This window comes from Lissotriton helveticus, chromosome 11 (genome assembly GCF_964261635.1).
Source record: "Lissotriton helveticus chromosome 11, aLisHel1.1, whole genome shotgun sequence".
NCBI lineage: Eukaryota > Metazoa > Chordata > Amphibia > Caudata > Salamandridae > Lissotriton > Lissotriton helveticus.
Genome location: NC_136072.1, coordinates 533,305,269 through 533,315,413, shown reverse-complemented (window position 1 = coordinate 533,315,413; position 10,145 = coordinate 533,305,269). Strand labels below are relative to the sequence as shown.

Sequence of the window (10,145 nt, the reverse complement as noted above, 5' to 3'; positions counted from 1 at the left end):
TGCTAGTACTCGGTAATATAAGCAAATGGAATTTGAATTTACTCCCTCCCATAATGCATTGTAAAATCTCTGTGGGGAAATGGCTCAGGTCCGTCAATGGAGACCCAAACACTTGGCGTCTTCTTCCTAACAAGTAATTTCACTCATACCTTCAATACACTCACAAATGCTTCGCATAATGTTCTGTGGAAATACACCATTCCTGTTACGTATACCTCACCTGCGAAAAACCCCTCCTTCACGAGTCACCCCGTACACAGACCCATCGGTGCCAACTTCAATCATCGAGAGCTTGCCAGCCACTTGCTGCCACCCGGTTCCCTGGCAGAAAGTTGGAGTGACGCCAAGACGGAAGAGGACGTCATCAGTAGAGTTGACTCCCCAGCACCCAAGAGGTCCACAGGTGTAGTACTTCATCGCCCCTCCAATCGGGTGCCAGGTTCTCGATGCTGTGGTGGGGCTGCTCAAGCAGAACGTCACGTTGAATTGGTTGACACCAGAGATATACGAGGCTGCTCCAGCATCAATCTGCTTCAGTTGCCCTAAAATCGACAGGGCGACAGAAAAAATCAGAGAGCCCTTACTGGAGAGGAGCAGGTCAAAGAATAAATGCTACCGGGGCTCTGAAAGTGACGAGTCCACAACAGTGCACTTTAGAAACAAGCATTGGCAAATCCAATAGGTCTAGCTTTACAAAGAGCTATTGGCTTAGTCAATGTCTTCTAGTCATGTTGTATAACAGCATTATGTTGTACAACAGCATGGCTGCTGTGACGCTTGGCTGAAAGTTGTAGAAAAAAATATGATGCAGCCAGTGTTGGCAGCGTTCCAGCACTTGTTTTTCTGGCGTGCCGCAAGCAACACCGCAGGAGGGGATTTTGGCGGATGTGGCAAGCAATAACAATGGAAGGAGGCAGAGGGAAAGGCAAGTAGCAGTAAGTGATGGAGCGGGGGAAACGGCAGGCAACAACACAGTGGGGTGGTAGGGATGGGGCAAGAAACAAAACAGGATCAGTTCAAGCAACAACACGGCAGGGGACGAGAGGGATGGGGCAAGCCATAATGTGGGAGAGGCGGTAGCGACAGGCAAGCAACAAGGTGGGAGGAACGGTTGAAAGCAACAATGCAGAAGGTATGGGGCAAGCAACAACACAAGAGAGGGCTGGAGGAACGGAGCAAGCAATTGTGCGGAAGTGGGGTTGGAAGAAGGGAGCATGCAACAACATGGAAGGGGCGGGAAGGAATGAGCAAGCAATAACACAGGTGGGAAGTGGCAGGGCCATGACAAGCAACAACACAGGAGTGGGCTGGAGAAACGTGGCAAGCAGCATAGGAACCGGAAGCATGGTAATGGAGGTGCTGCAGTAGTACCCCCAAAATTCAGAGTTCAGATGGTCAAATGTCAGGCTTTGTCTTCTGACAAATTGCCACTTATTCAGAAACTCATGTTTACTTTTATTTGTCTGACTGAAACGTGTGAGGATTTTGTAAAAGCGGCTTAGGTGACAATCTTGCTGGGGTACAAGACCAGTCACGGCTGGTAGGGAACCATGGCCGGGGGTGATTTAGAAAAGAAAAAAAAGACTTAACTGCTCCTCGCCTCCTGGTCACCAGCTGCAGCCTCTTCTCCGTCCTATTGCTCTCCTGGCTCCCAGGTGCACCCAGGCTCCCAGGCAACCCTAAGCCAATGCGTCTTGATTGGTCTGAGCACCGTGGTTTGGTGCTCAGACGGGACTGGCAGCCTGTGTATGTTCTCCACCCAGGTTGTGTAATGCAGCCGGTAGTGGAGAACATGTAAAGTGTGCATGACTGTTTATCAGGCCCAAGACAGCCGGACAAACCGCCTTGCACACTTAAGGTGCAGCAGCAGCCACTCCTCCTCCTTGAGACGCGGGAAGCCCGGCCTGCCCGCCCTAAGTGCTAGTAAAGTTCCCCGCTTTAGGAGCAATGTAACAGAAGGTTTAACTGCCAGATCTGGTAATTCATATGCATTGATGTGTGCAAGTAAGAGTCAAGCAGGAGTCCGGAAGAGCGTAGGTGTCTGAAAGGCTTGTGGAGGCAGATGCGATTGTTGTGTTATGCTGGGCCAGTGTTATGTAGTGCCTTGAAAGTGTGGGTGTGGACTTTAAATTGTGCACTCTTGTGACCGCTCCGTATTTCACTTTAATTGCATTGCCCCAAGAGTAGCACAAGTTTGTGGCTGCCTGGGGTCAGCTCATTCTTTGTAATAGGACACACTGTCCCTGTTTGCATCTGGCGCCCCTTCTGAAAGGTACGCTGTGATGAACACAGGGAAAGTGTGCTATATAAATAAGTTGGCCTCAGGTATTGAAATGAAATATCTGTGGGGCATATTAACAAGGCAGGCGATTTGAAATTATCGCAGTTTTTGTGGCCGTTTTCGACCGAATATCGGCGATAATTTCTTCGCCCTATCAGCAAAGACACGCTATCGTGTGTTTTGCTGATTTTGCGCCCTTGTCAATAACGCCCAGCCTTGCATCTCTAATGAGATACAAAGTGGGCGTTCCAGGGCAAAATAATAGGAGAAATGTCGCTAAGCGACATTTCTCCTATTAACAAGCTGCTCGCTAATAAGCAGAGCGTTAGGAAAAGTAGCGCTAACCACAGTTAACGCTACTCTCCTAACGCCTGCTTGTGACCTGTTCTTAGCCATGTAATCCAATGGGAGGTGGATTACATGGCTAAGATTGTCCTGCCCTATCAGCAAGGTTATCGCCATTTTCAATGGAATATCGCTGGAAAACCAGCGATATTCCATTGAAAACGGCGATAATCCCCGCTATCGCTGGGATTTTTATCTCCATGGCGTTAAGCGTTGTTAATACAACGCTACCTTCGGGCTTAGTTGCGCGTTTATAAATCCCTTTTCATTTCATTTCATTTCATTACCATGGAGATAATCGCCAGCGATAGCGGGCGATAGATTTCCTAATGCTAGCAGCGGTCAGGGATAATTATCGCTGCCGCTTGCTAATATGCCCCTATATTCTTTAGGGTGGGGACTGGCTGTCTCCGGGGTCCTCAGGTACGCCCTCAATGATGAACTTGGTGAAGAGGAGAGCCGATGAGAATGATAATCATAAATGTTTAATTTAATAGTTTCCACCTTACAAGTTTTTTTTATTTTTAAAACATGTACTACCAATAGCCATCAGAAAAAGCCATACCTTGTTGTACGTCCCAGGACACACCATTCCACTTGTAGATAACGTAATTTCGGTCCGTACCCCAAATTCCAGCAGGACCGACTGTGATGTGTGAAAGGAAACCTAGTACGCTAGTCCAGCTGCCTCCGGTCAATGAGAAGATGGCATCTTTAGCATTCAATCCATACACCTGTGCATTTCCTGCATCAATTTGCACAATGCTTCCTTGCACTTCACGGCAGTCCAGACCTGGAATGTGAAAAGTTACTCAGTTCAAATGAACATAGTACACCGATGTGTATTGTTAATGTATTGGATTTTTTGAAGTTCTGACCCAAACCCGGTTGTTGAACTGAAAATCATTTTTGACCACACTATGATAATTTTAATGTAAGTATTTCAGATACAAAAACTGCAAGCATGTAATGGCAAATTATTTCCGATGTTTCTCTTGGGACAGGAAATAGAGATGTCTTATATAAATAAACCAATATTTTTATTATTCATTTTCACATATATCAACTCTGGCCACACATCAAATATAACTTGGCAAACGTGTAAGACAACAGCCTGTTCTCTAGTAAATGTAAATAAATCAAACACACAAAGGTGATGGCGGATGCTTGCAATAACTAACCACTGCAATCGCTTGAGGTATCACCCCAACCCATCGTTCTTTTGCCCACCATGCCACATCAGCTCATGTGGCATGAAGGTGTGGTAGAGCATGATGCTCCATTGATCCACAGAAAGGGCAAAGGGCGTTGCCTCACCTGTTTTCATATAGTCCACAGTGTGATGCAATGTAAGTGTGGATTTAAAGGAGAAGGAACATCCCCTGGGTGCACTAATGTTTGGAGGAATCTTTCCAGCATATCACATCCTCTGCTAGTGGTGGACCTTCCTAACGCATCTCATAGCAAATCTTTCTCAGCCAGGACCATAACACGATGTTGATCAGCTCATCCCCTAGTCGAGGACTCACAGAGGCAATCCGTGGGGAGCACCGGCACCAGGAGAGTAGCCCTCTTTGTCATTTAGAGATTTGTATTTAAATAAGATAAACTGAACTGAGAATCCTTTAGGATTTGAGCAATATGTAGGCAATTGTAAAGTGAAAACATTTTACCACATGTTGTTCCAAGAAGACATTTGTCTTTGATTTTATGGCAAGGCCAGGAGGCTAACATTATGCTATTCTCCTTTATTGCCAACTCACAAAGAGGCAACAAGGGCGGAATTTAGAAAATCAACATTCTAAAATTCTGGAATATAAAACCACAGAACTCGCAACTATTTTCCTACTGCTCGGGCATCAGAAAAGTATTATGATGTGTATTCTCTGTTTTAATGGATTATGAATGAAAGAATGCTCATTGTTTGAATATAGTCTTCTATTTTTTCATTTGATATGTATATTTCTGTAATCTTTGAAGTATCATTAACTTTTACCTTTTGATTATACTGTTGTTTAGATTTTTAGACTGTCAAGATCGAGTGTATCTTTCCAGTGTTTGAATCCTATGTGACTCAGTGGGTATTTAGTTTAGTTAACTGGTAATGAGTGATGGAGCAGGGTATCGCAAAAATGAAACCTGCTCAAATGGAATACCCCCATAATATGTACTAACAATAAGTAGTTATAGAAAACTAATGTACACCCAACATAAACATGGGGAAACTGTGTTGTACATGCCTGAACTAACACGTAAATGAATAATGTTGTAATAACTTTGTGGTTTAAAAGAAGTGGCATGAATAGACCGCATATGCTCCAGTATTTTGCCTATTGCATCATTCTATAAAGTAATGATTAATGCTGCTTTTCGCACTAAGCTTCCACTAGGTAACCTTAATGGGAAGTATAGTGCGATGAATGGCATGCCAGTTAGATTGTATGTGTGCACATTCCCATATGATGTGGATAAAAGTGCCTACTTCCCCACACCTATATCTGCACTACCCACTTTCTGCCCTGCCCATACGGACCAAACCAGACCCTGTGGTGTAAATCCTGTGCAGGATTTTGAGCTGTACTAAACGTAGTCTGGCCTGGACCGCCACTTCTCTCGGGGGGAGACCGCCTCCCGCCAATCCTCTTCATCCAGTTCTAAGCCGTCTCTTATCCATTTCTCCTTGAGAGATTGGAGTGGGTCTTCCATATTATTAATTTGTTTTTTGTAGATTAGAGAGATTGTTTTCTCGGGAAGGTGCCCATCGAGTAGTCTATCCTCCAAGGGGGAGGCATCCGGGAGGGGGGATTCACTGGTGATGTGAGTGTGCAGGGCATGTTGAATTTGAAGATACCTATAATACTCAGTGTCCGCTAGGCGATAGTGCTGTTGAAGGGAGGAGAAAGCGAGGATTTCATCCTTGACCCAGAGAGCTTTAATCTGGGAAATACTAATGAGGTCCCATTTATCAAAGCCTTTGGATTACCACAGATTCCCCAGGCTTTCGAAATTCCACTCCAATGAACAAAAGAAATGCCAGTACTGTCACCACTAATTATTTTTAATTGATCAGACCATAAGAATTGTGCAGTGTGGTCGAATAACACGCAAAAGTTTTGAATGAATCCACTATTTTATTTTTAAATTTTTGAGCAAGGATTATTGGTTATTATTTCACCAATCCATTATACATTACACAACCTCTTCTCTATATACATATATTTACACAATATTCACAACATTTACAATATTAACAATATCATCATTGTTGAAGCAATCATACCCTCATACATTCACATCCATACACAACAAAAATGTTATCACAAAACCTGGAATCCAAAGTATTCACAGTGCGCCATATACAATAAATTTTCAATAATAAAACTTATTTTTGGAAGTTTTTTTTATATTACTCCTTTGTTTAGATGGCGAAAAATCAACTTTTTCGCCATCTAAACAAAGGAGTAATATAAAAAAAACTTCCAAAAATAAGTTTTATTATTGAAAATTTATTGTATATGGCGCACTGTGAATACTTTGGATTCCAGGTTTTGTGATAACATTTTTGTTGTGTATGGATGTGAATGTATGAGGGTATGATTGCTTCAACAATGATGATATTGTTAATATTGTAAATGGTTTTTGTGAATATTGTGTAAATATATGTATATAGAGAAGAGGATGTGTAATGTATAATGGATTGGTGAAATAATAACCAATAATCCTTGCTCAAAAATTTAAAAATAAAATAGTGGATTCATTCAAAACTTTTGCCTGTTATTCGACCATACTGCACAATTCTTATGGTCTGATCAATTAAAAATAATTAGTGGTGACAGTACTGGCATTTCTTTTGTTCATTGATATTTTGTGGCTTAGCCTTGCTGTTGCGGGCCCAGACCCAGTGGTGGTTTTCGAAATTCCACAGCGGAGTTGCCAGGGTGAGTCTACGGTCCCATCCCAGCTGCTTGTTAGCCACGTGCCAGATATGGACCGATTGTGCAGTCAACCCACTGAGAGGGTATTTACGGGGCCTAGAATAGAGTGCTCTGCTGTAGTCCCCCCCTGGGAGGAGCCATCTCTCCATGGCATACCCGGGGTCGTCCGGACAGTCATACAAACCCTGGTCAATAGCTGCCAGATGGGTCACCCAATAATACTTTTTAATGTCTGGGAGATTGATGCCCGCATCATACCAGTTGAGGGTAAGCTTGGTCAAGGCGAATCAGGGTTTACCGTCCCATAAAAGATCTCTTTGAAGACTCTCTATGTTTTTAAAATATGATTTGGGAACTGGATCCATTGCAGTCTGGAGGGCGTATAGGAAGTGGGGCAATGCCATCATTTTAAAAAGGACAGCTTTACCCAATAATGAAAGGGGCAGAGACTTCCAGTGTTCGATGTCACTTTTCGGTCTCTGCATTGGTGGCAAGAGGTTGCTTGCAAAACGGAGCTCGGAACTCAGCATGATAAAAATGCAGAGATAGCGGAAGCCTTCCATTGCAATCTGTGTCGGGCAGCCCCTCAGGAGAATGGGTGGTTCTCCCTGCAGGACGTATACCACGGACTTTGACCAGTTTATGGTAAATCCAGATTAGCTCCCAAACACTGCAAGGATGTCCAGGAGGCATATCAAGGAGGCTCTTGTGGAAGTCAGATATAGCAGAATGTCGTCTGCATACACTGATATCTTATTTTCCCAGTCCAGGGACCAACGCATACCCCGAATCACAGGATCACTTTGGATCCAAGCCACCAGGGGCTCCAAGGCTAATGCAAAAAGAAGCAGTGATGGAGGACACCCCTGGCGTGTGCCGCAGCTTAGTTGGAAAGCTGGTGACTTGTGCTTGCTCATGACGACTTGAGCCATGGGATTTGAATATAGCAATCTGACCCAGCTCTTGAAAGTGGGTTTAAATCCCAATTTGTCAAGCACAGCAAAAAGATATGGCCATTCTACCATGTCAAATGCCATAGTGGTGAGATACTAGTATCGCTGGCTCTAGGATAGTTGTTGCTCTGCCCAGAACGCCATGCAGTCTGCGTAGAATTAAGGCAGTGTTCCGATGTGGCATGAAGCCTGACTGGTCGGGGTGCACTAGGGTATCAATCACTTTTATTAAGTGTATAGCCAGTAGTTTTGCCAAAATCTTAGATTCCGTGTTTAGCATTGATATTGGTCTATAAGATGCACAACTGGTTTTAGGTTTACCCTCTTTGTGGATGACCACAATATTTGCGGTGCTCTGTTCAATAGGAAGCATCCCTTTTTCTCTGCTATGTATGAACATCGAATGGAGGTATGGGGCTATTTTGTCCAGTCTTAGTTTGTACAATTCAATTGGTATGCCATTAGGACCCAATGCCGTCACTGAATGTTAATGTTAATGTTATGGGAATTTATAAAGTGCACAACTACTCCAAGGAGTGTCCCGGTGCTAAGAAGAGCCCCAAAGAAAAGAGCAGACCCTGTTCCCTCACCGACCTACCCAGCCTACCATTACTGCTGGAACAGCCAGGTCTTAAGTTGGCGTCTGAAGCTAAGAAGCTCTGGTTCTTGTCTGAGAAGAAGAGGCAGTGAGTTCCACAATCTGCCTACTACCACCTGGAAGGAGCGTCCCCCCTTCCTGGTCAGAAAGAATTTTGGCACCAATAGCATATATTGGGCTGATGACCTCAAAGTCCTGGCTGGAATATAGGGAGTGATTCTCTTTCTAATATACTGAGCCCCACTGTTATGAAGAGCCTTAAAGGCCAGCACAAGCGACTTGAAGACAATCCTATTTTTCACTGATAGCCAGTGCAGAGTTTTCAAATGACTCGCCATGTGAGTCCTGGGCCCAACCAGGGAGATCGCTCTGGCTGACGTATTTTGTACAACCTGTAAGCGGCCCAATAAATAGTTCGGGATGCCCAGGTAAAGTACATTTGTGTAATCCAGCCTTGACATAATCAAGGCTTGGACTACCGTCTTCCTATGGGACAGTGGCAACAGTGGTAGGAAATTCCGCATCATTTTTAGGAGAGTAAGACACGTGCCTGTCACAGATTGAACCTGCGCCTTCATAGAAAGATTCGAATCAAACATGACTCCGAGATTTTTCACAATGGTGACATGGCGGAGTGGAGAAGGTTGGTCCTGGGGCCACCAATTCCGCCATTCATCACCAAGGGTGTGTCTGAAGAAGATAATTTCCGTTTTAGCGGAATTGCATGACAGTTGATTCTGTCGAAACCAATCAAACACTTTGGTCAGGTATTGGAGTATTGAACTTTCATTTAGTGGCTCATCCTTTTCATACATGAACAAAAGTTGAGAATCATCGGCATAGGTAATAACCTTTACCCCGAGTTTCTCCGCTAAAGGTGGCAGTGGTGCCATATAAATATTAAAAAGAATAGGACGCAGAACGGAGCCCTGCGGTACTCCAACATTCAGCACAGGAATGTCAGCTGAGAAAGGTGGGGACCAAACAGCTTGCTGACGGCCTTCCCAGAAGGAGGCAAACAACCTGAGAACCGTGCCCCCAACCACATTCCCTAAGTCTCTGTAGGAGTCGTCCGTGGGGCACGATATCGAAAGCCGCCGAGAGGTCCAGCAGTATAAGAACTGCCTTCCCTCCTTTATCAAGGGTAGCTTTGATACTTTCACTGACTTCCAATAAGGCCGTTTCAGTGCTATATATAGCTCTGAAACTCGATTGACTGTGTTGGAGAGCATTTGTGGCCTCAATGAAGTTTGTGATCACCACATTCACATACTTCTCCAACGCCTTGCCAAAGAAAGGAAGCAGTTTTATGGGCCTATAGTTGCTAACTACAGTAGGATCAGCTGAGGGTTTCTTCAGAATGTACCTCCCTTATCGCCTGTGCCACCTCATCGACCGAGAGAGCGGACTCAGATACTCACAATTTTCATCTGTGAGGGTGGGGAGTCTGATATCCCAGAGCAGAGCACTGTTGTCTTCATCTGTATACTGCCCGTTCATGCGGTATACTGTCTGGTAATAGTCTGCAAACCTGTCGGCTATTTTCTGTGGGTCAGTTAAAGGGTCAGCGCCCTCGTCCAGAAGTTCAGGTACTCTGGGTTGCAGGTGGTTTAGGATAAGATCTTCCACTAAGAGATCCGTGCCTGCCCCTCCGATTTTTCCGGGACACCTAAAATTCACACATTGTTACGTCGCATGCGCCCTTTGTAGTCATCCAGTTTGGTTTCTGCAAATTTCCGGAATTGTTGCAGTTCTTTGACTTCTGTCTGTAGCTGGGAGGCATCTTCCACTAGACTCACAGTTGTGAGTTCCACTTGTTTGACTCATTCATTATTTTTATTCATTTCCGCCCGGAGTAGGTTGACCTCAACTGTGATGCTGTCCATCTTGTGTTCCAGCGAAGTCTTGATCCCGGCAATTGCTTCTAGCACGTCTTTGAGCGTGGGTCCTGGATCCACCTCTCCTGGCATTCCTCCGCTCTTGCTCATAGGGGAGGGTTCAGGTATGGACGTCTTGGGGAGCGTGTACCTGTC

The 10,145-nt window shown here is 44.6% G+C and overlaps 1 pseudogene; it reads right to left on the bottom strand.

Annotated features, from left to right (window-relative positions):
* Positions 1–216: 216 nt before the first annotated feature.
* LOC144790839 (fish-egg lectin pseudogene) lies at positions 217–9,612 on the bottom strand (annotated as a pseudogene).
* Positions 9,613–10,145: the final 533 nt, after the last annotated feature.